Here is a 24,964-nt window from a genome sequence, read left to right as displayed (position 1 = left end):
GTGCCGCGCCGTCCGCAGGAGTGCGAGGGGCGGTGCGTGGGACCAGCTCCCTCTCGGTATGAAGAGCCCTGCCTCTGCCCGCCGCTGCCTCCCCGCTGTGCCTGAGCAGCAGCAACTCCCAGCCCCAGGCGGCAGCAGCTCGGGAAAGCCGCGCTGACGTCAAGCCCCAGCAGCAAGGAGAAGTGGCTGGAACTTTGCAAGCAGCTGTCCCTTAAAGGGGCAACCTGAAGGGTGTTACTGGGAGTGGGGGAAAACCGGATCCTGCCAGGTTTTATCCCAGTCCCCTACATTCTACTGCCTAAATTATTCTGGTGCGCCGCTAGGAGAAGCTGCACAGCTATTAAATTCAAAACTGTAAAACTGCAGGTGTGCAACCAAATATTAACCAGATCCAGCAGGCTACAGGCTGTATTGGGAGTGCAACAGATTTTTTTGATTTTTTTTTTTTTGGTGGAACTGAAGAATCAATAGGTCTTCTCTATTTCTGGTTTTGTGGCTAAAATTTGCAGGATCCAGCAGCCAGATGTGAGTTTTTGCTGTGCTGTTTCAGTGCGGTTCATCAGGGTCTGGATTTTCAGGGTGCAGTAGGAGCAGCTAAATATGTTCTTTATTTAGGCAGTGGAATTTGGGTGATTTAGACCCCCAAAAATGGCCAGTTCCATGAAGATCCAGGTGCCACATCCTGGTTTTGGTGGCACCATTGAACCCGGATGCATTGCCATCTGGACTTTTTGTTAGTATAGGAGCAGCTAAACTTGTTCTCTATTTGTTTAAGCAGTGGAATTTGCAAAGTGGGGGCCCAAAACTGGCTGGATTAGTGTTCCCAATGTATATATTTGTAATCTGTCCTGAAAAGATGTAGAGGTCTAGATTTTTTTGGTGTAAAATGAGTTTCTACATATGTTTGTAGATATTTGTATATTAAAATTAGGGGTTGTATATTAGAATTGGGGGTTTTGGGGCCTAAAATTCGATGCAGGTGCCACATCTTGGTATTTACAGCCTGTTATGCTTGGATATGTCTAGGTCTGGGGGCATTTTTTTAGTACAATAGGAGTAGCTAGACTTGTTCTCTGTTTAGGTAATAGAGTAGCAGCCATGTTAGTCTGTATTCGCAAAAAGAAAAGGAGTACTTGTGGCACCTTGTTAGTCTCTAAGGTGCCACAAGTACTCTTTTTCTTTTTCCATTTAGGTAATAGAAATTGGGAATTTGAGCCAGCAACTGGCAGGATCCACATGCCACATCTAGGTTTTTTGTGGTGCTGTTGTGTCATGGCTCAAGGTATTTTTGTACAGTAGAAGGAGTTAGAATTGATCTCCATTGAGGTAATGGAATTTGAGGGCTTGGGTACAAAAACCAATAGGCAGCAGGTAGATTCATTTTTATCTTTTTTTTTTGGGGGGGGGGGGAAGCATTTCTCACCCAATTGGTAGGAGGCACTGATCACCAAGTGCCTGCACTGGAAATGTCAAAGAGGACCATAAGAAAACGCAATCTCTCATTTTACAGAAGTAAGGAACGGGTAGGAGTGACTGAGTTTAGATTAAACTACAAATATTTCTGGTACTACTTTTACAAGCCTTGATTTAGTGTGATTTTGACCACTAAATGTGGGTTTGTAAAACTGATAAGTGGTCTTGAGAATGAATGAACTAGAGGAAAGGGTGTTTCACCATAAATGGAATTAATTCCCCTGTCCTTTCCAATGTTATGAGATGTTTTGTTTGAAATGCTCATGAAGGTCAGAAAGATCAGTGTTCAAATGGCTGGGTAATTGGGAGACATAGGGGTTGGTTTGTTCATTGGCCCTTTTCAGTCACCAGTGAAAATGATTTCATTGTTTTGCCCTAGCTAAAATCATGGCTCCTCTGAAGTCAGTGAAAGTTGTGCCATTAATTTCAAAGGCTGGTTTTTGCAATTAACAATTGCACCAAATTTCTATTTAAGAGACCTAGGACTGGAACATGATAGCTGGGATGTTGCAGTGTAGGACTGAAGTGTGGTAAGGGCTTTTAAGGAGCTAACCCTTCCCTCTCTTTACCTTCTCTTCTTCCCAAAGGCATTATGCCTATTCCTGCCTGGTGTCATGCCTCCAGCCACCATTAAGGAAGTAATGCATCTCCCCAAACCCCCTACAGCCTCCAGGGTGCTCTGGCTCCAGAAGCATTACATATTTAAACAGCCTTCACAGTTAGGCTTCTAAGGATGTTTAACTTGAACAATGTAAATTAGATCATTCACCATGTAGGTTTCCCCAAGTTCAGCAAGTTTCATTTAATACTTACATAAAAGTTATGCAAAGATGTGTGTAAAATAGATGTTAACATATTACTCTGAGAATGAGAATATTTGCTTTCAGGATTATTAGGAAGGAGGGAGAATCCTTCTGTTTAATGCTCTGCCAGTGCCTCAGTCATCTGAATTATCTTTATACCTAATGCTAGTCACTGATTTATTAAAGATCACACTTGCCTGCCCCTCATCTGCTTGGCTCAATGTTTGGGGTTTTTTGTGTTCCAGGTACTAAAGTCCAATCCTGCTCTCACTGGAGTCAGTGACAAAAGTTCAAAGGAGCAAGAACTGGTATGAATGGTATGAAGACAGCATACTCAGGCCCAGTAAGGGAAACAGCATCATTTTGTTATGTGTTTATGTTATGCTTAGCACAATGAGGTCCTGACCTATGAGTGGGGCTTCTAGGCCTAACTCAATACAAATTTATTTTTATTTATTTCTTTTTAATCTTATGCCTCTATTAAGTGAGGGCCTCTGACTGATGCTTAAACTGAAGAGAGGGCATTAGAGGAAGTTTTGCCATGACCTAGCACCCTTACTCACATGACTACACCTGTGGTTAAAAGTCAGTTTAACTGTACTCAGTTCCACCAGTTTTGAAGTGTAAACAGAATATGGTAAGAATGAAAAGACTTGCTTTTGTCTGATTTACTGCTCAATCAAGTAGAGCTGACAAATTTCCATTATTTTTCCTCAAGTTTCAGCCAGCTCTGCTTTTAACTACTTTTATAGTTAAGTATCTATTGCAATACTTGGAATTAAATTCTTTTTAAGAGGAATGACTTTACTGCAGAAGAGTAATCCAGATTAAGGCAAATCATTGAAAGACACTAATTTTAGTATGCATTCACTGTTATAATCCAAGGTCATTACAATCTTATGGCATGTATATGTTGTCATAAATATAAAGGGAAGGGTAAACCCCTTTGAAATCCCTCCTGGCCAGGGGAAAGCTCCTCTCACCTGTAAAGGGTTAAGAAGCTAAAGGTAGCCTCGCTGGCACCTGACCAAAATGACCAATGAGGAGACAAGATACTTTCAAAAGCTGGGAGGAGGGAGAGAAACAAAGGGTCTGTGTGTCTGTCTATATTCTGTCTTTGCCGGGGATAGACCAGGAATGGAGTCTTAGAACTTTTAGTAAGTAATCTAGCTAGGTACGTGTTAGATTATGATTTCTTTAAATGGCTGAGAAAAGAATTGTGCTGAATAGAATAACTATTTCTGTCTGTGTATCTTTTTTGTAACTTAAGGTTTTTGCCTAGAGGGGTTCTCTATGTTTTGAATCTAATTACCCTGTAAGGAATCTACCATCCTGATTTTACAGGGGGGATTTCTTATTTCTAATTACTTCTATTTTTATTAAAAGTCTTCTTGTAAGAAAACTGAATGCTTTTTCATTGTTCTCAGATCCAAGGGTTTGGGTCTGTGGTCACCTATGCAAATTGGTGAGGCTTTTTATCCAACATTTCCCAGGAAAGGGGGGGTGCAAGTGTTGGGAGAATTGTTCATTGTTCTTAGGATCCAAGGGTCTGGGTCTGTAGTCACCTAGGCAAATTGGTGAGGCTTTTTACCTAACCTTGTCCAGAAAGTGGGGTGCAAGGTTTTGGGAAGTATTTTGGGGGGAAAGACGTGTCCAAACAGCTCTTCCCCAGTAACCAGTATTTGTTTGGTGGTGGTAGCGGCCAATCCAAGGACAAAGGGTGGAATATTTTGTACCTTGGGGAAGTTTTGACCCAACTGGTAAAGATAAGCTTAGGATGTTTTTCATGCAGGTCCCCACATCTGTACCCTAGAGTTCAGAGTGGGGGAGGAACCTTGACATATGTTTATTTGAATTTAAATTGATAAATGAAGGCTGTGGAATTAACTAACTTTGTTTCATGTATAATTTCAAAATAAAGCAACAAAAACTTAATAAAGTGCTTTACACGTTTCAGGCAAAGAACAAAGTGCAATTGAAATTTGGATCATAATTCTGGACAAAAAGGAACTACAAAAACTCCATACCCTTCATGTCTGAGTGAATTATACATCCTGAATGCCCTGCTAATAAGATGCCTGGTCCTTGGCAGGCTCTTGCTCACATTAGTGGGAGTTGTGCCTGTGTATAGATTTGCTGGGTCAGGCCTGAAAAGAAGTTTATCATGCAGTAATAGTCCAAAATGATAAATATGCTACAGAGTTTAGCACTACAATAAATTATAGAAATGATAGGTAATTATGTTGTATCCCAACAAATGACAACAAAGTTGTAGATTATAGTGCAACAACATTTACTGCCCAATTCATTTATTGCTAGCACAAGTATGTTTATCACATTATATTATAATAAAACATTTGAAGCCCAATTCTGCAACTCACAGAGTAAAGTAACTTTACTTACAGAAGTAATCCTTGAGTTCAATGGGACTTCTCATGTGAGTAAAGCCACTTGGGTGGGAGTCTGCAGGATCAGGACCCTAAGCAGTGTTGTAAATTTACATAACACTTTATACATTTTGATTACATTGCACTGCTGGGACTGAAATGAGAATAAACTAGCATGTACGTTTAATTTTGAGAAAAACACTGAGACTTTCCTTGTAGAGTACATAGTTACTGATTGTTCTAAAAGTAAGAATGGTTATATACTTTGCTATAGCTACATTTTATTGTGTTTGGAGTTCCAAAAAGAATGTTCAGCAATAGAGCTGATGTTAACTTTAACTAGACAGGCTAATCAAGAACAGTTTGGGAAGTTTGCTACACAAGGATTGTGGAAGTTTTGATTTTTAATGGTTTGTGTGTTTTCATGTTCCAAAAGCATTTACAAAGGTTTCTATAAAGTAAGCTCTGGTGTATTGTGACTGCATGAGTTTGCCTGAATTATTCCCTTCTTGGACTATGTGAGTTTACATCTGTAAAGCTTGATGTGTTCTCAGGATCCAAAAGCATTTATAAAATGGGAAGGCTGCTAGGTAAGAGATTAAAATCCAGGACCTCCATGGTAGCATTCTCCAAAACACTTCCAGTTCCACGTGCAGGGTCAGTTAGAGAGGCAAAACTGCATGGTCTCAGTGCATGGATGAGAAGACAGTGTAGGGAGGATGGTTTCAGGTTTATTAGGAACTGGGGAACCTTTTGGGAAAGGAGGAGTCAATACAAGAAGGATGGGCTCCACCTAAGACAAAATGGAACTAGATTGCTGTCATGTAAAATTAAATAGGTCATAGAGAAGTTTTTAAAGGGGTGGAGGGAAACCTACAGTTGCAGAGGAGCAGGCAGTTCCAACAGAGACAACCCTTAGGGGAGGATCAATTAAAGAGGAGAGGATAGAAGTTGATAAAGTGCCGGTAGGAACTGAAGAGAGAGAGTCAAATGAAAGAGTTCCATTCAATTACCTCACATGAAGGCAGACAACTAAATATTGACAAATTTTGTAAGTGTATACAAATGCTTAGTCTAAATATTAAGCAAGGCTAGATTTAGGGGCAGGTGACCACCTGGGGTACTGGGCTTGGGGGCACCAAGCTTGGGTTGCTGTTTTTGTTGTTAGTGACAAAAGGGGAAATAGAATGTTTGAAGTAAAATGTTTCAGGTATTCCGTATGTGGCTTCATTTTTTTACTAACCTTTTAGAATGTTCTGGAACTTGGTAGAATCTTGTGGAACCTTCTAGGCTTTCTGAGAACTATATTTTCCTTGAACCTCCTAGAATATTGTCAGCAATGCCCTCGTGGGTATATAAGGGGCAGGGTGTTGCTAGTCGGTCACTGAGATAGAAGAATGAAGTGAAGTGAGAGTCCAGCTGCGATATTGTGACAATGGTGCAAACATAAAGAGAAGAAACAGTGGCGTCCAGGCAAGGATCCTTGCGCTGAATCAAAGATCTTTCTTCATGCCTGTGGGTGCCATTCCATCAGCCTGGTTGTGTCAGATGCAGCGTTATCTTTTTTAGATTCACCCTCTCTCTTTGGAGTACTACAAACGATATACGTCCTGTTTTCAGCATCAACAATCAGGCGGAAGATCCCCATGGACAATGTTAAAATCTGACTATGAAACCGCTATGTAATACTCACTGGAAAAGCCACACTGACAGTGTAAGGCCAGTGAGGTACCAAATGACTGAGATGTACAACGCCCTGATGGAACTGGTGCCGTTGAGTAAAGCCGAGGCTGGAATCCGACACAAGGTGCAAAGCCTGGCAAACCAGATCACTGACTTCAAATTTCTGATCTCAATTGTGGTTTGGCATGATATCCTACTCCAAGTAAACATTGTAAGCAAGGCATTGCAAACTCAGTTGATGGACATCACGACCACTACTTCTTTGATGAGAAGCTGCCTTGATTTTGTTGTGGCCTACAGAGAAAACAGATTTGGAGATGCCATTGCTGCCGCCAAAGAAATGGTGAAAAACTTAGGAGATGAGCTCCACAAAAAGACCTGGAGGTTTTTGTCTGACCTTAGTAAGCTGCTGGCGAACAGCTATATGGACTTCACTGAACACTGACACATGGGGAATGTTCGGACGTCAATGATAAAAACCTCTATGTCGAATTGGACAACATGCGTCACATTTGCCACAAAGGAAGCACTCTCAACTCCAAGCTCTCCAATTCATTCGTGATGCAGAGCTGAAGGACACCTTTCCTAATGTGTGGATAGCTTCAAGGATTCTGCTTACGCTGCTGGTCACAGTGATGAGTGGTGAGTGCAGCTTTTCGAAGCTCAGGCTCATTAAAACATATCTTTGATTGATGATGGCTGACGAGCGACTGTCATCACTTGTTATTTTAGCACCTGAAAATGCCATTGGTCAGTCTTTGGGTTTCTCTGACCCGGTGCTTCAGTTCCCGAGGGCAAAGGCGAGAAAAGCGACCTTTTGAACTAAAGGACTAGGTTTAACATTCTAAGGCTGTCACCTACTGCAACACGATTTAATATTGGTCCACCCAATGTTGGTGAACAGTTCAGTTTCTTGATATTAGTATATTTCAGTTATACTTAAAATTAAAAAGTTTCTATAAGCTTAGAGGAAATGATTTATTTTTATTTTCTTATATATGGCATGGATAAATACAGATTTACAGATCCTAGCATGCAAATTATTCATCTTTTATGACAGGGATAAATCGTGCATGAAAATTGTACATCAAAGTTGTGAAATTGACTACAAATGCAATAAAAATAAGGTATTCAAAAGTTTAACAAATGGAGGGGGGGATGCCAAAGATGGTCCTTGCCTGGAACACCATTTGGTCAAGGGCCGGCCCTGATACTAAGATGGGTGAACTTGAGTGCATTGTATTAAATGAGGATATTGATACAATAAGAATCACAGAAGCTTGGTGGAACAATGATAATCAACGAGACACAGTACTAAGGGTACAAAATATATATAATGACAGAGTATGTTGTGTGGATGGTGGTGTGGCACTTACATGTGAAGGAAAGCAGAGTAAATATAATAAAAATCTTAAATGAATCAAAACAGTGCCATAAAATCTCTATGGATAAAAATTCCATGCTTGAAGAATAAAGAAGGATAGTAGTAGGAATATTCTACCGACCACTTGACCAGGTTTTAATGGGGGACTTCAATCACCCTGACATCTGCTGGGAGAGCAATAAAGCAGTGCACAGACAATCCAAGAAGTTTTTGGAGAGTGTTGGGGACAACAACTTCCTGGTGCAACTTCCGGAGGAACCAACCAGGGGCCATTCTCCTCTTGACCTGCTGCTTACATACAGGGAAGAATTGGTAGGGGAAGTAGAAGTGGGTAGCAACCTGGGCAGCAGTGACCATGAGATGGTTGAGTTCAGGATCCTCACAAAAGGAAGAAAGGAGAGTAGCAAAATATGGACCCTGGACTTTAGAAAAGAAGACTTTGACTCCCTTAGGGTATCCTGCCCATCAGTTCCCTGGGAGGCTAATATGAGGGGGAATGGAGTCCAGGAGAGCAGGCTGTATTTTAAAGAAGCCTTATTGAGGGCGCAGGAACAAACCATCCCAATGTGCAGAAAGAATAGCAAACATGGCAGGTGACCAGCTTGGCTTAACAGTGAAATCTTCTGTGAGCTTAAACACAAAAAGGAAGCTTACAATAAGTGGAAACTTGGACAGATGACTAGGGAGGAGTATAAAAATATTGTTCGAGCATGCAGGGGAGTAATCAGGAAGGCCAAAACACAACTGGAGTTGCAGCTAGCAAGGGATTTGAAGGGTAACAAGAAGGGTTTCTACTGGTTTTTTAGCAACAAGGAAAAGGTCAGGGAAAGTGTGGGACCCTTAATGAATGGGGGAGGCAACCTAGTGACAGATGATGTGGAAGAAGCTGAAGTACTCAATGCTTTTTTTGCCTCAGTCTTCACAGACAAGGTCAGCTCCCACCCTGCTGGGCAACGTAGTATGGGGAGGAAGTGAGCAGCCCTCAGTGGTGAAAGAACAGGTTAAGGACTATTTAGAAAAGCTGAACATGCACAAGTCCATGGGTCAAGATCTAATGCATCCGAGGGTGCTGAGGAAATTGGCTGATGTGATTGCAGAGCCATTGGCTATTAGTTTTGAAAACTCATGGCAATTGGGGGAGGTCCCGGACAATTGGAAAAAGGCAAATATAGTGCCCATCTTTAAAAAAGGGAAGACTGAGAACCCGGAGAACTACAGACTGGTCAGCCTCACCTCAGTCCCTGGAAAAATCAGGACCAGGTCCTCAAGCAAACCATTTTGAAGCACTTGGAGGTGAGGAAGGTGATCAGGAACAGTCAACATGGATTCACCAAGGGCAAGTCATGCCTGACCAACCTGATTGCCTTCTATGATGAGATAACTGGCTCTGTCGATATGGGGAAAGAAGTGGATGTGATATATCTTGACTTTAGCAAAGCTTTTGATACAGTCTCCCACAGTATTCTTGCCAGCAAGTTAAAAAAGTATTGATTTGATGAATGGACTATAAGGTGGCTAGAAAGCTGGCTAGATTGTCGAGCTCAATGGGCTCGATGCCTATTTGGCAGCCGGTATTAAGCGGAGTGCCCCAGCGCTCGGTCCTGGGGCTGGTTTTGTTCAACATCTTTATTAATGATCTGGATGATGGTATGAATTGCACCCTCAGCAAGTTCACAGATGACACTAAGCTTGGGGAAGAGGTAGATACACTGAAGGGTAGGGATAGGGTCCAGAGTGACCTAGACAAATTGGAGGATTGGGCCAAAAGAAATCTGATGAACTAAAACAAGGACAAGTGCAGAGTCCTGCACTTAGGATGGAAGAATCCCATGCACCGCTACAAGCTGGGGACTGACTGGCTAAGCAGCAGTTCTGCAGAAAAGGACCTGGGGATTACAGTGGATGAGAAGCTGGATATGAGTCAGCAGTGTGCCCTTGTTGCCAAGAAGGCTAACGGCATATTGGGCTGCATTAGTAGGAGCATTGCCAGCAGATCGAGGGAAGTGATTATTCCCCTGTATTTAGCACTGGTGAGGCCACATCGGGGGTACTGTGTAGAGTTTTGGGTCCCCCACTACAGAAAGGATGTGGACAAATTGGAGGGAGTCCAGCGGAGGGCAATGAAAATGGAAAATGATCAGGGGCCTGGGGCACATGACTTACAAGGAGAGGCTGAGGGAACCGGGCTTGTTTAGTCTGCAGAAGAGAAGAGTGAGGAGGGGATTTGATAGCAGCCTTCAACTACCTGAAGGGGGGGTTCCAAAGAGGATGGAGCTTGGCTGTTCTCAGCAGTGGCAGATGACAGAACAAGGAACAATGGTCTCAAGTTGCAGTATGGGAGGTCTAGGTTGGATATTAGGAAACACTATTTCACTAGGAGGGTGGTGAAGCACTGGAATGGGTTACCTAGGGAGGTGATGGAATCTCCATCCCTAGAGGTTTTTAAGGCCCAACTTGGCAAAGCCCTGGCTGGGATGATTTAGTTGGTGTTGGTCCTGCTTGAGCACGGGGTTGGACTAGATGACCTCCTGAGGTCTCTTCCAACCCTAATCTTCTATGATTGTGATGGTGACTGAAATGCTCGGGGAGATTAGAGACGCTACAAAAATAGAAAACTCAGTAATGTGGGATTTCAACTATCCCCATATTGATTTGGTACATGTCACCTTAGGATGGGATGCAGAGATAAAATTTCTAGGCACCATTAATGACTGCTTCTTGGAGCAGCGAGTCCTGGAACCCAGAAAGAGAGAGGTAATTCTTGATTTAATCCTAAGTGGCTCACAGGATCTGGTCCAAGAGGTGAACGTAGTTGAACCATTCAGTAGTAGCAACCAAAATGTTGTTACATTTAACATCCTTGTGGGGAGGAGAACACCAAAGAAGACCCACTATAGTATCGTTTAACTTCAGAAAAGAGCACTACACAAAAATAAGGAAGCTAGTTACATGGAAATTAAAAGGAACAGTTACAAAAGTGAAATGCCTGCAAGCTACATGGAAACGTTTTAAGAACACCATAATAGAAGCTCAGATTAAATGTATATCCCAAATAAAAACAAACAAACAGTAAGATGACGAAAAAATGCCACTATAGGTAAACAGAGTAAGAGAGAGATGGTTAGAGGCAAAAAGGCATCCTTTAAAAACTGGAAGTCAAATCCTACTGAGAAAAATAGAAAGGAGCATAAACTCTGTCAACTCAAGTGTAAAAGTATAATTAGGCTAAAAAAGAATTTGAAGAGCAACTAACAAAAAAAACCAAAAACCAACAGCAAAAATAAAATGTAAGTATATCAGAAGTAGAAAGCCTGCAAAACCATCAGTTGAACTGCTGCACAATCAAGGTGCTAAAGGAGCACTCAAGGAAAACATGGCCATTGCGGCAAAGCTAAATGAATTATTTGCATTGGTCTTCACTGCAGTGGTTCTGAGGGAGATTCCCATACCCAAGCCATACTTTTTAGGTAAAAAAATGGATGAACAGTTCCAGATTGAGGTGTTGATAGGGAAGGTTTTGGCACAAATTGATAAAATTATACAATAATAAGTCACCAGGACCAGATGGTATTCACCCAAGAGCTCTGAAGAAACTCAAATATGAAATTGCAGAACTACCAACTATGGTATATGATCTATTGCTTAAATCAGCCCCTGTGCCAGACGACTGGAGGATAACTAATGTAACACTGATTTTTAAAAAAGGTTTCAGAGACAATCCTGGCAATTATAAGCCAGTAAGCCTAACACCAATTCTAGGCAAGTTAACTGAAACCATAGTAAAGAATAGGATTATCAGACACATAGATGAACACAATTTGTTAGGGAAGAGTCAACAGAGCTTTTGTAAAGAGAAATCATGCCTCACCAATCTATTAGAATTATCTGAGGGGGGTCATCAAATGTGGGTGAGGGTGATCCAGTGCACATAGTGTACTTGGACTTTCAGAAAGTCTTTGACAAGTTCCCTCACCAAAGGCTCTTAAGCAAAGTCAGCAGTCATGGGATAAGAGGGAAGGTTCTCTCTTGGATCAGTAACTGGTTAAAAGATAGGAAACAAAGGGTCGGAATAAACTGTCAGTTTTCACAGTGGAGAGAGGTAGATAATGGGGGACCCCAAGGATCTGTACTGGGACCAGTCCTATTCAATATATTCATAAATGATCTGGAAAAAGGGGTAAACAGTGAGGTGGCAAAGTCTGCAAATGATACAAAATTCGGGTAGCCGTGTTAGTCTGGATCTGTAAAAGCGGCAAAGAGTGGCACCTTATAGACTAACAGACGTATTGGAGCATAAGCTTTCATGAGTGAATACCCACTTTGCTGGATGCATGTAGTGGAAATTTCCAGAGGCAGGTATAAATATGCAAGCAAGAATCAGGCTAGGGATAACAAGGTTAGTTCAGTCAGGGAGGATGAGGCCCTCTTCTAGCAGTTGAGGTGTGAACACCAAGGGAGGGGAAAATGCTTTTGTAGCTGGCTAGCCATTCACAGTCTTTGTTTAATCCTGAGCTGATTTGCAAATTTGCAAATGAACTGAAGCTCAGCAGTTTCTCTTTGAAGTCTGGTCCTGAAGTTTTTTTGCTACAGGATGGCTACCTTTAAATCTGCTATTGTGTGTCCAGCGAGATTGAAGTGTTCTCCTACAGGTTTTTGTATATTGCCATTCCTAATATCTGATTTTTGTCCATTTATCCTTTTACGTAGGGACTGTTCAGTTTGGCTGATGTACATAGCAGAGGGGCATTGCTGGCACATGCTGGCATATATTACATTGGTGGACGTGCAGGTGAATGAACCAGTGATGGTATGGCTGATCTGGTTAGGTCCTGTGATGGTGTCGCTGGTGTAGATATGTGGGTAGAATTGGCATCAAGGTTTGTTGCATGGATTGGTTCCTGAGTTAGAGTTACTATGGTGAGGTGTGTAGTTGCTGGTGAGAATATGCATCAGGTTGGCGGGTTGTCTGTGGGCGAGGACTGGCCTGCCTACCAAGGCCTGTGAAAGTGAGGGATCGTTGCCAGGATGGGTTGTAGATCACTGATGATGCATTGGAGAGGTTTTACCTGAGTTGTGTCAGTTGTGTCACAGAGATAGCTGAGAGTGCTGTAGGGTCTAAGCAGAGAGTCCACAGATCCGGACAGTCCTTCAGTGAGAGTACCAATACCCAAGATGATGGGGCGTCCAGGATTTCCGGGTTTGTGGATCTTGGGTAGTAGATAGAATAACCCGGGTCGGGGCTCTAAAGGTATGTTGATTTGTTCCTGTGTTAGTGTAGGGAGTGTCCTGAGTGGATGGTGCAGTTTCTTAGTGTATTCCTCAGTGGGATCTGAGGAAAGTGGCCTGTAGAATTTCATATTGGAGAGTTGTCTGGCAGCCTCCTTTTGGTAGTCAGACCTGTTCATGATGACAACAGCACCTCCCTTATCAGCCTCTTTGATTATAACGTCAGGGTTGTTTCTGAGGCTGTGGATGGCATTGTGTTCTGCACGACTTAGGTTATGAGGCAAGCGATGTTGTTTTTCCATAATTTCTGCCTGTGCACGTCGGTGGAAGCATTCTATGTATAGGTCCAGACTGTCATTTCGACCCTCAGGAGGAGTCCATGTGGAATTCTTCTTCTGCTGTTAGTGGGAGGGTATCTGTGTATCAGTGTGCTGTTCAATGTTATCTTGAAAGTATTCTTTGAATCAGAGATGCCGAAAGTAGGCTTCCAGATCACCGCAGAACTGTATCATGTCTGTGGGGATGGCAGGGCAGAAAGAGAGTCCCCGAGATAGGACAGACTCTTCTGCCGGGCTGAGTGTGTAGCTGGATAGATTGGCGATATTGCTGGGTGAGTTAGGGGTACCACTGTTGTGGCCCCATGTGGCAAGTAGGATTTTAGACAGCTTACAATCCTTTTTTAGAGAGGTGAACTGTGTAATGTATATTTCCTGTCTTATTTAGTAAAGTCCGTTTGTATGGAAAGTTGGTTATTTATGAGAGTCTCCGGTTGGAGAGCTCTTTTTTGATGTTTTCCTGTTTGCTGGATAGGATGCTGATCAGGTGGTTCCTCAGTTTTTTTGATAGTGTATGGCATAATCTCTCACTGTGGTCAGTGCAGTATGTAGATAGCAATGGATTTTTCACCTTCAGTCCATTTGGTATGATGTCCATCCGTTTGCATTTGGAAATGAAGATATCTGTCTGTACTTGTGCAAGTTTCTTCATGAGGTTGATGGATTTCCACTCCATGTGGCTAAATGCAGTGCCTTGCATGGTGTCAAGTATCAGAGGGGTAGCCATGTTAGTCTGGATCTGTAAAAGCGGCAAAGAGTCCTGTGGCACCTTATAGACTAACAGACATATTGGAGCATAAGCTTTGGTGGGTGAATACCCACTTCGTCGGATGCAAGTTAGTTAAGTCCAAAGCTGACTGCAAAGAGTTACAAAGGAATGTCACAAAACTGGGTGACTGGGCAACAAAATGGCAGATGAAATTAAATGTTAACAAATGCAAAGCAAACACACACTGGGAAACAGAATCCCAACTATACGTACAAAATGATGAGTTCTAAATTAGCTGTTACCACTCAAGAAAGAGATCTTGGAGTCACTGTGGATAGTGCTCTGAAAACACCTGCTCACTGTGCAGTTGCAGTCAAAAAAAGCTAACCAAATGTTAGATACCATTAGTAAGGGGATAAATAAGACAGAAATTATGATAACGCCACTATATAATTCCATGGTACACACACACGTTGAATACTGCATGCAGTTCTGGTCGCCCCATCTCAATATATGTATTAGTATTGGAAAAGGTATGGAAGAGCTTCCATATAAGGAGAGATTAAAAAGACCGGGATTGTTTGGCTGGGAAAAGAGATGATTAAGTAGGGGTATGATAGAGATCTATAAAATTGTGAAAGTTGTCAAGAAGGTGAATAAGGAAGGGTTATTTACCCCTACACATGACACAAGAACCAGGGATTGCCTGATGAAATTAATGGGCAGCAGATTTAAAACAAACAAAACTCAGTACTTCTTAAGACAATGCACACTCAACCTGTTGAACTCATTGCCAGGGGATGTTGTGAAGGCCAAAAGTAAAACTTGGTTCAAAAAATAAATTAGATAGTTCCATCAATGGCTATTAGCTAAGATTTTCAGGGACACAACCCCATGCTCTGGATATCCCTAAGCTTCTGACTGCCAAATGCTGACACTGGACAACCGGGGATGGGTCACTCAGTAATTACCCTTTTCTGTTAATTCCCTCTGAAGCAGCTGGCATTGGCCACTGTCAGAAGAGAGGATACTGAGTTCGATGGACCATTGGTCTGACTCAGTATGACCATTCTTATGTTTTTAAGATGTTGAGCTCTCACAGCTCACTTGGTGTTTTTAGTGCTCAACACTTCTGGTAAGCAGGCCCGATATGTCTGAGTGGGCATATATTTGCAGTCAAAGTGTGACAAATTCTGCACACCACATAACTGAGTGCAGATTCTTCCTACCAGATGTGGCTTATATAAAGTTTTTGTTGGATTGGGCAATCATCCTTATTTTTTCCTTATTAAGAAAAAAGGTAGGGAAATTTACTACATTAGCATTGTAAACATAAAATTATAGTTGAGAATTTACATGCATAAAGATCAGGAAATTCAAAGTTATGGCCCCCAGATCCATCATAACTTGACCACAGTGTACATACATAGGTGTGGACATAGATACATACAAACACACTAGATTAATGCAAGGTGCAAAGCTAAAGTTGCTGTGGGAACCGTAACTCGGAATTTCCTGATTGTTATGCATTTCACCTGTCAGCCACAGCCTTGTATTAACACTTAAAGGTGCAGTGAGTATGTATACATGACTAATAGAATAAGTGACAAAAGAGGAGGAGTTCCAGGTTATGGCTCCGATTCTGTAAATACTTTAGGCACATAAGTGAGTATGTATGTATGATAAGCCTCATTAAGTTCGATGAGACTATTCATGTATGCAGAATTACTCATGTGCATCTATATCTGCAGGATCAGAAACTACATTGAGAAGGCAGATAAGAAATCTTTGTTTCTGTCTCAGTTACCTTGCTGTTTTTGATAGGAGTGGGGCCTGAACAATTTTGATATGCACGGTTTTAACATGTTATCTGGTATGTATGTTATTATGTAACAATAAAATAATAATTTAGAGCTTAATATGTATTTATTTGCCTCTGTACGAGACAGAATGGTATAGTGAACTATACTGGCTTTTGATTTTTCGTTATAAACATCTACATATAAATCTTTTGCTTTTTCCTTATATTCTTTATATTTTTTCTTAATGTTTCAGTGAAACACCAAATCAGAGCATAAGGACAGAATGTCTTCATCTTGCAGGGTGCTGCATTCAAAAAAGAAACCCGCAGAATTCATTGTAATGACAAATTAATGATAGCTTTGGAATACAAGAAGGATGCTAGAAGTGACAAGGCTTCATGGAGTAGCAAAATCAGCTATCTACCAGTAACAATGTAAATGTGATTTTACAGCTAAGGGAGCTGTTGACATTGTTTTTATTACAATTATTTTGGCAATCAAAGAAAAAGGAATAAAGTGACATTTGTGGTAGGGGACTGTCTAGTGGGATTTGGAAATTGGTCATTTCCACTACTTAGAAGACAATAAATAAATAAGAATAAAATAATCAAAATCTTTGGAATACAATGGACTAAACTCTACTCCCACTTACACTGGTGTAAATCCAGAATAAGTCCATTGACTTCAGTGGAGTTACACTGGGTTAAACTTTGGGCCAAATAGAATGCAAAAAGAAGCCTTGGGGGGAAATAGTATTGAGAATCATGTATTTCAGGAACAATATTGTACATTCCCATTTATTTCCTGTTGTTATACTGACAGATTATAACTTCTGTGTGCTGTGATTAACAGATAAACATAAGAATTTTCATGAAGGCAACATGGATTTTAACAGACCAAGCTGTATGTTATCTATTCCCCATGACAGCAAAGTGTCAGTTGTAAGTAAGCTAAATGGAAATAAACACCCACAACAGTCTCAAATTTTCAGTTAAAATATTTTCAGACAATAAGGCTCTCATTTTAAAATGAACTTTACCATTAAGTTATATAATGCTGTGACTAACTTGCAAGTAATTACTAAACTATGAGAAGAACGCTCTCATAGAAAAAGGACAAGTACATGATAAGCATCCAACTCACCTGTCAGTTGTGAGTTAATCTATCAATTCCTGCCAGGTCTTCAAGATCTGACATATTTTATGGGGGGGAGAGGACTTTTAGGAATTACCTCTTTGCACCATCAGCTCATTTTTTGCATGCTGAATGATCACTGTTGGAAGATATGGTCATCTCATGATAAATAAAATAGCATATATATAGATTAGCAAGGAAGCCCAAATCTTTACTGAGTGTGTCATCTCTAGCAAATATGTACACAGAAGAAATGTAAAAGGAAAGGAGTTAATGAAGAAAATGCTAAAAGCGAAATGTACTGTTGCAATGGAAATGTGCTATATAACAAATTAATGTGGAATTTATAGATATTAATATACAGGAACATAAGCTCAATAATAGAAGGCTGTAAAAATGCCTTCAGAAAAATGGAAAGAAGTTTAACAAAGTAAGTAGGAGAATGAGAGGGTTAGTTGTATGAAGAGAAGTGGGATATTACGGCATAACTTAAACCTAGCTGGAAGATTACATTAACTGGTCTATTAACAATACAGAATATAGATTAGATGCAGCAGGCAGGATTGTAAAATGGGAAGTGTGGCCCTTTTTTATGAGCAATGGGGGTGGGATTGCATAATCCCCTTTCACTTTTAGGCAGGGAGGGGATGAAAGCCGCCTTAATATCAGTCAAGTCAGAGACAAAGTGGCAGCATTCTGGCACTTCCACCAAGCTTGTAGACTCCATGCTATATGAGAATCAAGTGGGCAGGGATTCTTCAGGTTCTTAGGGGAGTAATTGGCAAGAGGTTGGAGCAGTGGGACAGACAGGCACTCTGTGGAGCCTCAGCCCATGGCAAACCCAGAGAATTTCCATTGTAAACATTTTGAGATCTATGGATGGAAAGGACTATATAGTATCAGCTAAGTATTATGAGTAAATTCCTGTGGGAGCTCATGCTGACCATTTCAGCATTCATTCCTGCTCCATCTCAGGGAAGGAGGGAAAGCACAGGTGAGGATGGCAAGCCAATTGCATCATATCTCTTAGGTAAGGGGGACTCTGGAGTGGTAGCACAGAGGCACAAACCATCTGTGCCAACCTTGCAACATCAACAAAGCTGGAGGAACACATCCCCTCCTCTTACTACAGTCCCACAAGCCCTTCTGCCCCTGAAAGGGATGACATGGTAGTGTGTCTATGGGCATCTTGGCTCTACTTTTCCCCTTCTGTATGATTTTCTATGCTAGCCAGTGACATAGACCTGGATTTGTTTTTTCATTAAAGGAAGGTTGGTGGAGAAATGGATAGTTACTAGTGCTGAAGTGTTATTATGGATTGAATTTGAAGAGGTTTCATAGAATAAACTAGTTACAGGAATATTTTATACTCCACCTTCACCAAAAAGAACAGCTAGACTGTGAAATGACTGAGTAAATGAAGCAGCACATGAAAGGTCAGGAGAGCCAGAGCAGTAATGGGAGATTTTCTTAACCCAGTCATAGATGCAAGTGAATTAAGTGGCAGAAATGAAGCTAGCAGTATGCATGTGGTGTGGAACAGGATTGCTTTTCAAGTCAATATGTTTCAAAATACTTTGAAGAAGAAGAACATTGAGAATGACAGATCCAACCAAGACTAAAATGTGAAGGAGGACAGAATGTGGAGGGCAATTCTGGCAGATTTGTTGGGTTTAAGAGTGAGCTCAGAAAAACATTAAAGATGAAACCCCAAAGCATGTACTATTAGATGGCAAAATGACATGCTACATGCTCTGAGGATTAAAATCTAATAGACTGAGGGACTGGGGAGCATGGGGGATGTTTCAAGAAAATTATTGAATATACTGTGTGCTGCAAAATAAGAGTAATAGAAAGTAAATTAAAATACTAATGAATTAATGTAGCAGTTAAAAATAGCCCTGTGTATTTTTGGATCTGCCTTGTGAAATAAGTATTCAATGTTTTCTTAAAATTGATTGTAAATACAGTAGCAGAGAGTTAATTGGCTGCCATCTATTCATTCTTTCTAAATTAAAAGCAAATTATTTAATAGCATTAAATTCACACCCAGTCTGGCTGCAGATGGGTATATTTTACCCAGGAACATGCAAGATGAGATACACTATACTTCCATGATGTCATCTTTCTATTCTACACATTTAAACCTTTCCATCTGTAAAAAGGAAAGACATGTTTTATCCTAGTGAAAGCTTTTTATTAAAAACAATGTGAATATGCTTTATATAACCTCTAGTTTTATTATCATGATGATGATATTTGTTTGGTGATAGCAAGGAACTTACCATTGTACAGGATGTTGAATGGAGCCAAGCATTTCCCAGAAGAACTTGCAGTCCAGAGCCAGTCAGTGTAGCTGCACTGGAATCAATGACAGACATTGGCGCTACACTAAATTGACACCACTTGAGGATCTATCCGGAGGTGTTGAAGTAAAAAGAGTAAAGGATGCAGGGATTATGAAGACATTGTATAATAAATGTAGGTTGAAACAGATCTTTAAAATGAGTGTGAAGAGTTTAAACTAAATGTGTAATAAATTGCCAGTGGAGAGGTTTGTTCCAGGGACTGACAAGGTCTGTGTGAAGGAAGAGAAATCTGTTTGTGGCAACATTTGGGACAGACTGTTCAGGAGCAAAATTGGACTCAGACAGGCCCAGGAAGAGGAGGATGGAGCAGTATAGATGAGAAACTACCAGAATATAGGGAGAGTTTTAGCTATAGGCATGGAGAATAAAGAAATGGGGTGAATTCCTGGCCACACTGAAATCAGTTGCAAAACTTCCATTGCCATCAATAGTTTTTTCACTCATGGATTTGAGAGATAGAGCCTTTAAAAACTAATCCAGCACCACTGCACTCCAAAATTATATTCTGAAGTGTGATATAGTACTCACCAATTTGTTCTCTGCTGTAACACAGAATAGTCATCTAAAGAATTTAACCCTGGTACAAAATAACTTCCTTTCCCACTCCTCACCCTTTCTAGACCTGAGGGGACTCTCTACACTTGAATAAAACATTTGAAACCAAAAGATCAATGAATCAGACAAAAAGGCACTGAAAGCACAAGGAGATACACACAGAGAGAGGGCAGAAAGTGAGATATTAGCTATTAAATTAGAGAAGAGAAAAGGAATCACTTTTTGAACACATTAAAATATCACTGAGAAAAACAAAAAACAATAAAACAATCTTCCAACTGTGTCAGAGTATACTCTAGAGACTTTAGTGGAAAGTAATTTTAATTCCTGCCCCCTTGATTTTGCAGAAGGCTGATCTCGGATTACTAATAAATGAAATTCTCTCATGTGGAGGGCCAATACAGAGCCTGTAGATGACATAAATCTCATTTAAACCTTCAATATTGGGTGTAAGTGGGACTATAAAGTTCTGTGCAGCTATTGTGAATTATGCCACATAAGCACATTTTCTTGGTTTTATAATGAGGTTGCAACGCAAGTCATTATTTTTTTAAATGAACAGCAAAACATTCTCACCACCACAGGTCAACAATGCCCCATTGTTTGCTATCACCTGCATCCCACAGATAAATATTTCACTCCATTTCCACTCTCTATAGTGCATATGTTCATTATACAGAGATTTGTCTGAGTTAAGTTACATTTACATTCAAATGACAAGTTATGATTCATTTAAAAGATCCTTTGGTAGCATAAATAGCCTGATTAGAAATATATAATTATGGCACATTATATCATCTAAGTCTTTATGATCCAACATTCTCACAGCCTTTAGTGTTTATTTTCAGTGACGTCCAGAAACTGAGTCTGATGCCAAGCTTGGTCATGCAGAGAATGGAAATTTAAGGAGTCATTTTCATTTATAATAAACACACCCAGCTGGGATCACAGCTGCTAACTAAGGATGCAAAGCTCATGCTTCCTGCTACCTGGAAAGGTCTAATTATTAAAACCCCTAGACTGGTCTCAAGACTATAACTGAAAAAGATTGAGATTCATTTAGGAATATCCCTGAACACTGGAAAAACAAGACAGCTGAAACAACATCATATCACTTAGTAGTGGGGGATATTTTATACAGTGGCATAAATTGAAAGAAGCTGAATGAAACTGAAGTAATGAACTTCCAGGGGTATGTAACTTGAAAACCCTAATTGACCCGTTTGTCTGATTTGTTTGTACAAAACCATTTAAAACCAATAGTTGAACAAAACAAAGAAAGAACATTTCTGCTACTGTTTACTTAGCACTTTTATTAAGTGAAGACTCAGAAGAGCAGGTGGAAAAAGACAACATTTATGAAAGTGGATCCCCCTTGTCCTGTTTACAAAAGCAAATGATGTGATAAATTAGTGAGGGGAATGTTCTTTATGTCTGATGGCATAAAGAGAATGACCTCTTCAACACAACAGTTGTTAATGTTTCTGTGTACCCTGGTGGAAGTACAGTGCTAAGGCAATTACATCCACAAGAAGGTAAGGGATTAGAGTACAAACTATCAGAGGAAAATCTGGTATGGTACAACAAAACTGGTCCTATATCCACCCACACTGCATTTTCCAAAGCCTCATGAGATGCTGGGAACCTTTAAATAACTGGAAGGGAGCTGGTCCCCCTAGGCTTTGAAATCTGCATGCAGGATCCTTGCTGGGCTGGTTCCCCCAACTACAACGTGCCTGCTATTTATCTTAAGGCTTCAGTCCTAGAGTCGGGAATTGAACTGCCCCAGAGTTATGGTTCTGCAGACCTTAGAAGCTATGCAAGGATCACAGCTCTTGTGTAACTCATCAGTGGTTAAAGAAGTAGGAGATCAGAATAGAAGGGGACCTTACTAGTTCTGGTGGCTGTCATGATGTCTCAGATGAGGTATTGCATCATGTTGCCATGATGAAGAGGATCAGGACAAAATAAGTATATCTGAAAGGCATTTTTGTGTAGGATGACTGTATGTCCCGTTTTGGTGGGAACAGTCTCTTTTCTAAGCCCTGTCCCATCCGTCCTGACTTTTTTTTTTTTTTCAAAAGGAGGCATTTGTCCCATTTGCTCTTGCCAATTTGATAAGAGCAGAGATGCCAGCCCCCTGCTGTGGAGGGGGGGAGAAACAGGCAGGCAGGCATGGGGCTGGGAGGCAGCGTTTCAGCATGCGAGGGTGCCAGCGGGGTTCCAGCGACCAGCAACAGCATTGAGAGGGGGAGCCTTGGGTCCACTTTTTCTCTCTGTGAAATATGGTCACCCTATTTTTATCTCATGAAGGATGCTAGCCAATTAAACAAGAGCGTGTGTCTATGTACAATGTGCAGAGGTGAGACAGAGGAGGCTCCTAGCCTCTTCTCCAATAAAGGCTGTCATTTAGACTTGATCAGACAGGAAAATCTGTACTGATGTCAAATGAACAAGTAAAATTAAGGGGTCTGGTGCGCCTTATCCCAGGGCATATTTGATATACTGAGGCAATTTCCTGTATTTTAGGAGATTTTTAAGATAGGTTTTAGATTTTATTCAACAAACATGCACCAGAGACACCAAAATCAGAGGGTCCCACTCTAGAAAGGAGAATTTGCTGTGGATTTCTTCTAGCTGTTAGCATAATGGTCTCCCCATCAAAGGCCAGCTCTCTCAGTCCTCTTCTACATGATCATGTCCACTAACATCTATATCAAAACATTTTAGCGCAATATTTTGGAACCGGACTTTCTATACAGAAATGTAATATATATTTGTATATACTTTGCCTCCCAAGTTTGCTGTTTGTCTTCCTTTCCTTCTCTCTGTCCAGTTTTTTTCCAGTTCTCTCTGTAGTTATCTCACCTTCTTCCATCATAATCTCCTGTGCCCCCCTCTCCTTGGTTCTCCTCCACAGCAGCTCTCTCACTTTCCCCACTTTGACTCCTGTCATTCTCCTCCTTCCATCCTCCCTCCCTGACTCTCCATCCCCACTCTGCTACAGGAACAGAAATAGTTGACAGGGCTATTTTGTTGCATCTGGGATCTTTTGTCCATGGATTAGACAAGGTGCTGGTGGTGGGTTTCCTCCTTTATCCCAATCTCCTTATAGACCTGGAGGGAAGGCAGAACTGATGAATGGACAGATCTTCATGCAAAACAAAAAGAAGAAATTCCTCTTCTCTCATCATCTACGGCTGCTGCTAGGACGAAGGCTAGAAGCCGAAGAATCTTCCTACCAGCAAGCATGTCCTGCTGATCTTCCTACTTCATGATTCCCCCATCTGAAATGTCCTCACTTCTAGCCAGTCGGGATGTGTGAGGCATGGGGGAACCTGTGCTCCTTCCAGCCACAAAGAAGGACAGGAGAACAAGCTCCTTCCCCCTTTAGCAGATGGAGTGCCGTTCTTCACCAAGTTGATCTGAGCTCCACTGGACGTAACTCCATTAATGTGGAGCCTACAAACCCTTCAGGACTAGGACTCTGTGCAGTCCAGTTCTGCTGAGCTCCTAAACTCTGCAGGGGTGATAGTCATCCTATAATATGCTAGATTAGACAATCAAGAGCTCTGCAGGATCTGAGCTCTTGTGCAGTTTAGGACAAGTCAGAACTTCCAGACATCCTTAGGGAACATACTAAACTTTGCATAACAATGGTTTGTTTAGTAGGATTTGGATAATCCCATTTAACTACATACCATACACACACAGAATCATAGACACAGAGGGCCAGAAGGGACCTCAACAGGTCATCTAGTCCATCTCCGTGCAGTGAGGCAGGACCAAGTATAGCTAGACCATCCTGGACTGGTGTTTAAGAGAGATGAGGTGGGTGAGGTACTATCTTTTATTGGACCAACTTCTGTTACTAAGAGAGACAAGCTTTCGAGTCACACACAGCTCTTTAATCTGTTCTTAAAAACCTCAGTTGGAAACCTGTTCCAGCACTTAACTATCCTTATAGTAAGAAAGTTTTTCCTAATATCTAACCTAAATCTTCCTTGCTGCAAATTAAACAGATTTTTTTCTGGTTCTACCTTCAGTGAACATGGAGAACAATTGATCACCAGCCGCTTTGTAATATCCCTTAACACATTAGAAGCCTTATCAGGTGGCCCTTCAGTCTTCTTTTCTCAAGACTAAATATACTCTGTTTTTTAACTTTTCCTCATAGGTCAGGTTTTTATCATTTTGTTGCTTTCCTCCGGACTGTCTCCAGTCTGTCCACATCATTCCTAAATTGTGGCTCCCAGAACTGGACAAAGTACTCCAGCTGAGGCCTCACCAGTGCTGAGTAGAGGGGACAATGACCTCCCTTGTCTTACATAAAACACTCCGGTTAATACACCCCAGAATATTAGCCATTTTTGCAACTGCATCATATTGTGGACTCATTCTATTTGTGAGCCACTACCACCTCTAGATCTCTTTCAGCAGCACTCCCACCTAGCCAGTTATCCCCATTTTGTAGTTGTGCATTTGATTTTTCTTCTTCCTACATGAAGTACTTTAAACTTGTCATTATTTAATTTCATTTTGTTGATTTCAGACCAATTCTCCAAGTTTTCAAGGTTGTTCTAAATTCTAATCATGTCCTCTAAAGCAACCCATCCCAGCTTGATGTCACCTGGCTATTTTATAAGCATACTCTCCATTCCATTATTCAGGTCATTAATAAAAATATGGACTAGTTCCAGATCTATGAGATCCTGTGGGACCCCACTAGATACATCCCCACAGTTTGACAGTGAACCCTTGAGAACTACTCTCTGAGTACTGTCTTTCAACCACTATTGCATCCACCTGATTGTAATTTAATCTAGACCACATTTCCCTACTTTGCTTATGAGAATGTCATGTGCGGCTGTGTCAAAAGCCTTTAAAAAATTAAGAGATATCACCTCTACCACTTCCCCCCATCCACTAGGCCAGTAACCCTGTCAAAGAAGGAAATTAGGTTAGTTTGGTATGTTTTGTTCTTGACAAAGTCATGCTGGCTATTATTTATCACCCTATGATCCTCTAGGGGCATACAAATTGATTATCTGATAATATCTTTGAAGGTTTCAAAGTTAGGATGACTGGTCTATAATTTCCTGGG

General features: G+C 41.0%; 1 long non-coding RNA gene across 1 annotated transcript; it reads left to right on the top strand.

The window, feature by feature from the left end:
* The first annotated feature begins 143 nt into the window (after positions 1–143).
* LOC141985923 (uncharacterized) lies at positions 144–16,089 on the top strand. Its single transcript, XR_012639064.1, has 3 exons — positions 144–525; positions 2,522–2,619; positions 16,056–16,089. It is a non-coding gene; the product is annotated as an uncharacterized LOC141985923 (long non-coding RNA).
* Positions 16,090–24,964: the final 8,875 nt, after the last annotated feature.

Source organism: Natator depressus, chromosome 4, assembly GCF_965152275.1.
Source record: "Natator depressus isolate rNatDep1 chromosome 4, rNatDep2.hap1, whole genome shotgun sequence".
Lineage (NCBI taxonomy): Eukaryota > Metazoa > Chordata > Testudines > Cheloniidae > Natator > Natator depressus.
The sequence above is the reverse complement of the archived record's forward strand: the minus strand, read 5'-3'. Positions and strand labels throughout refer to the sequence as shown.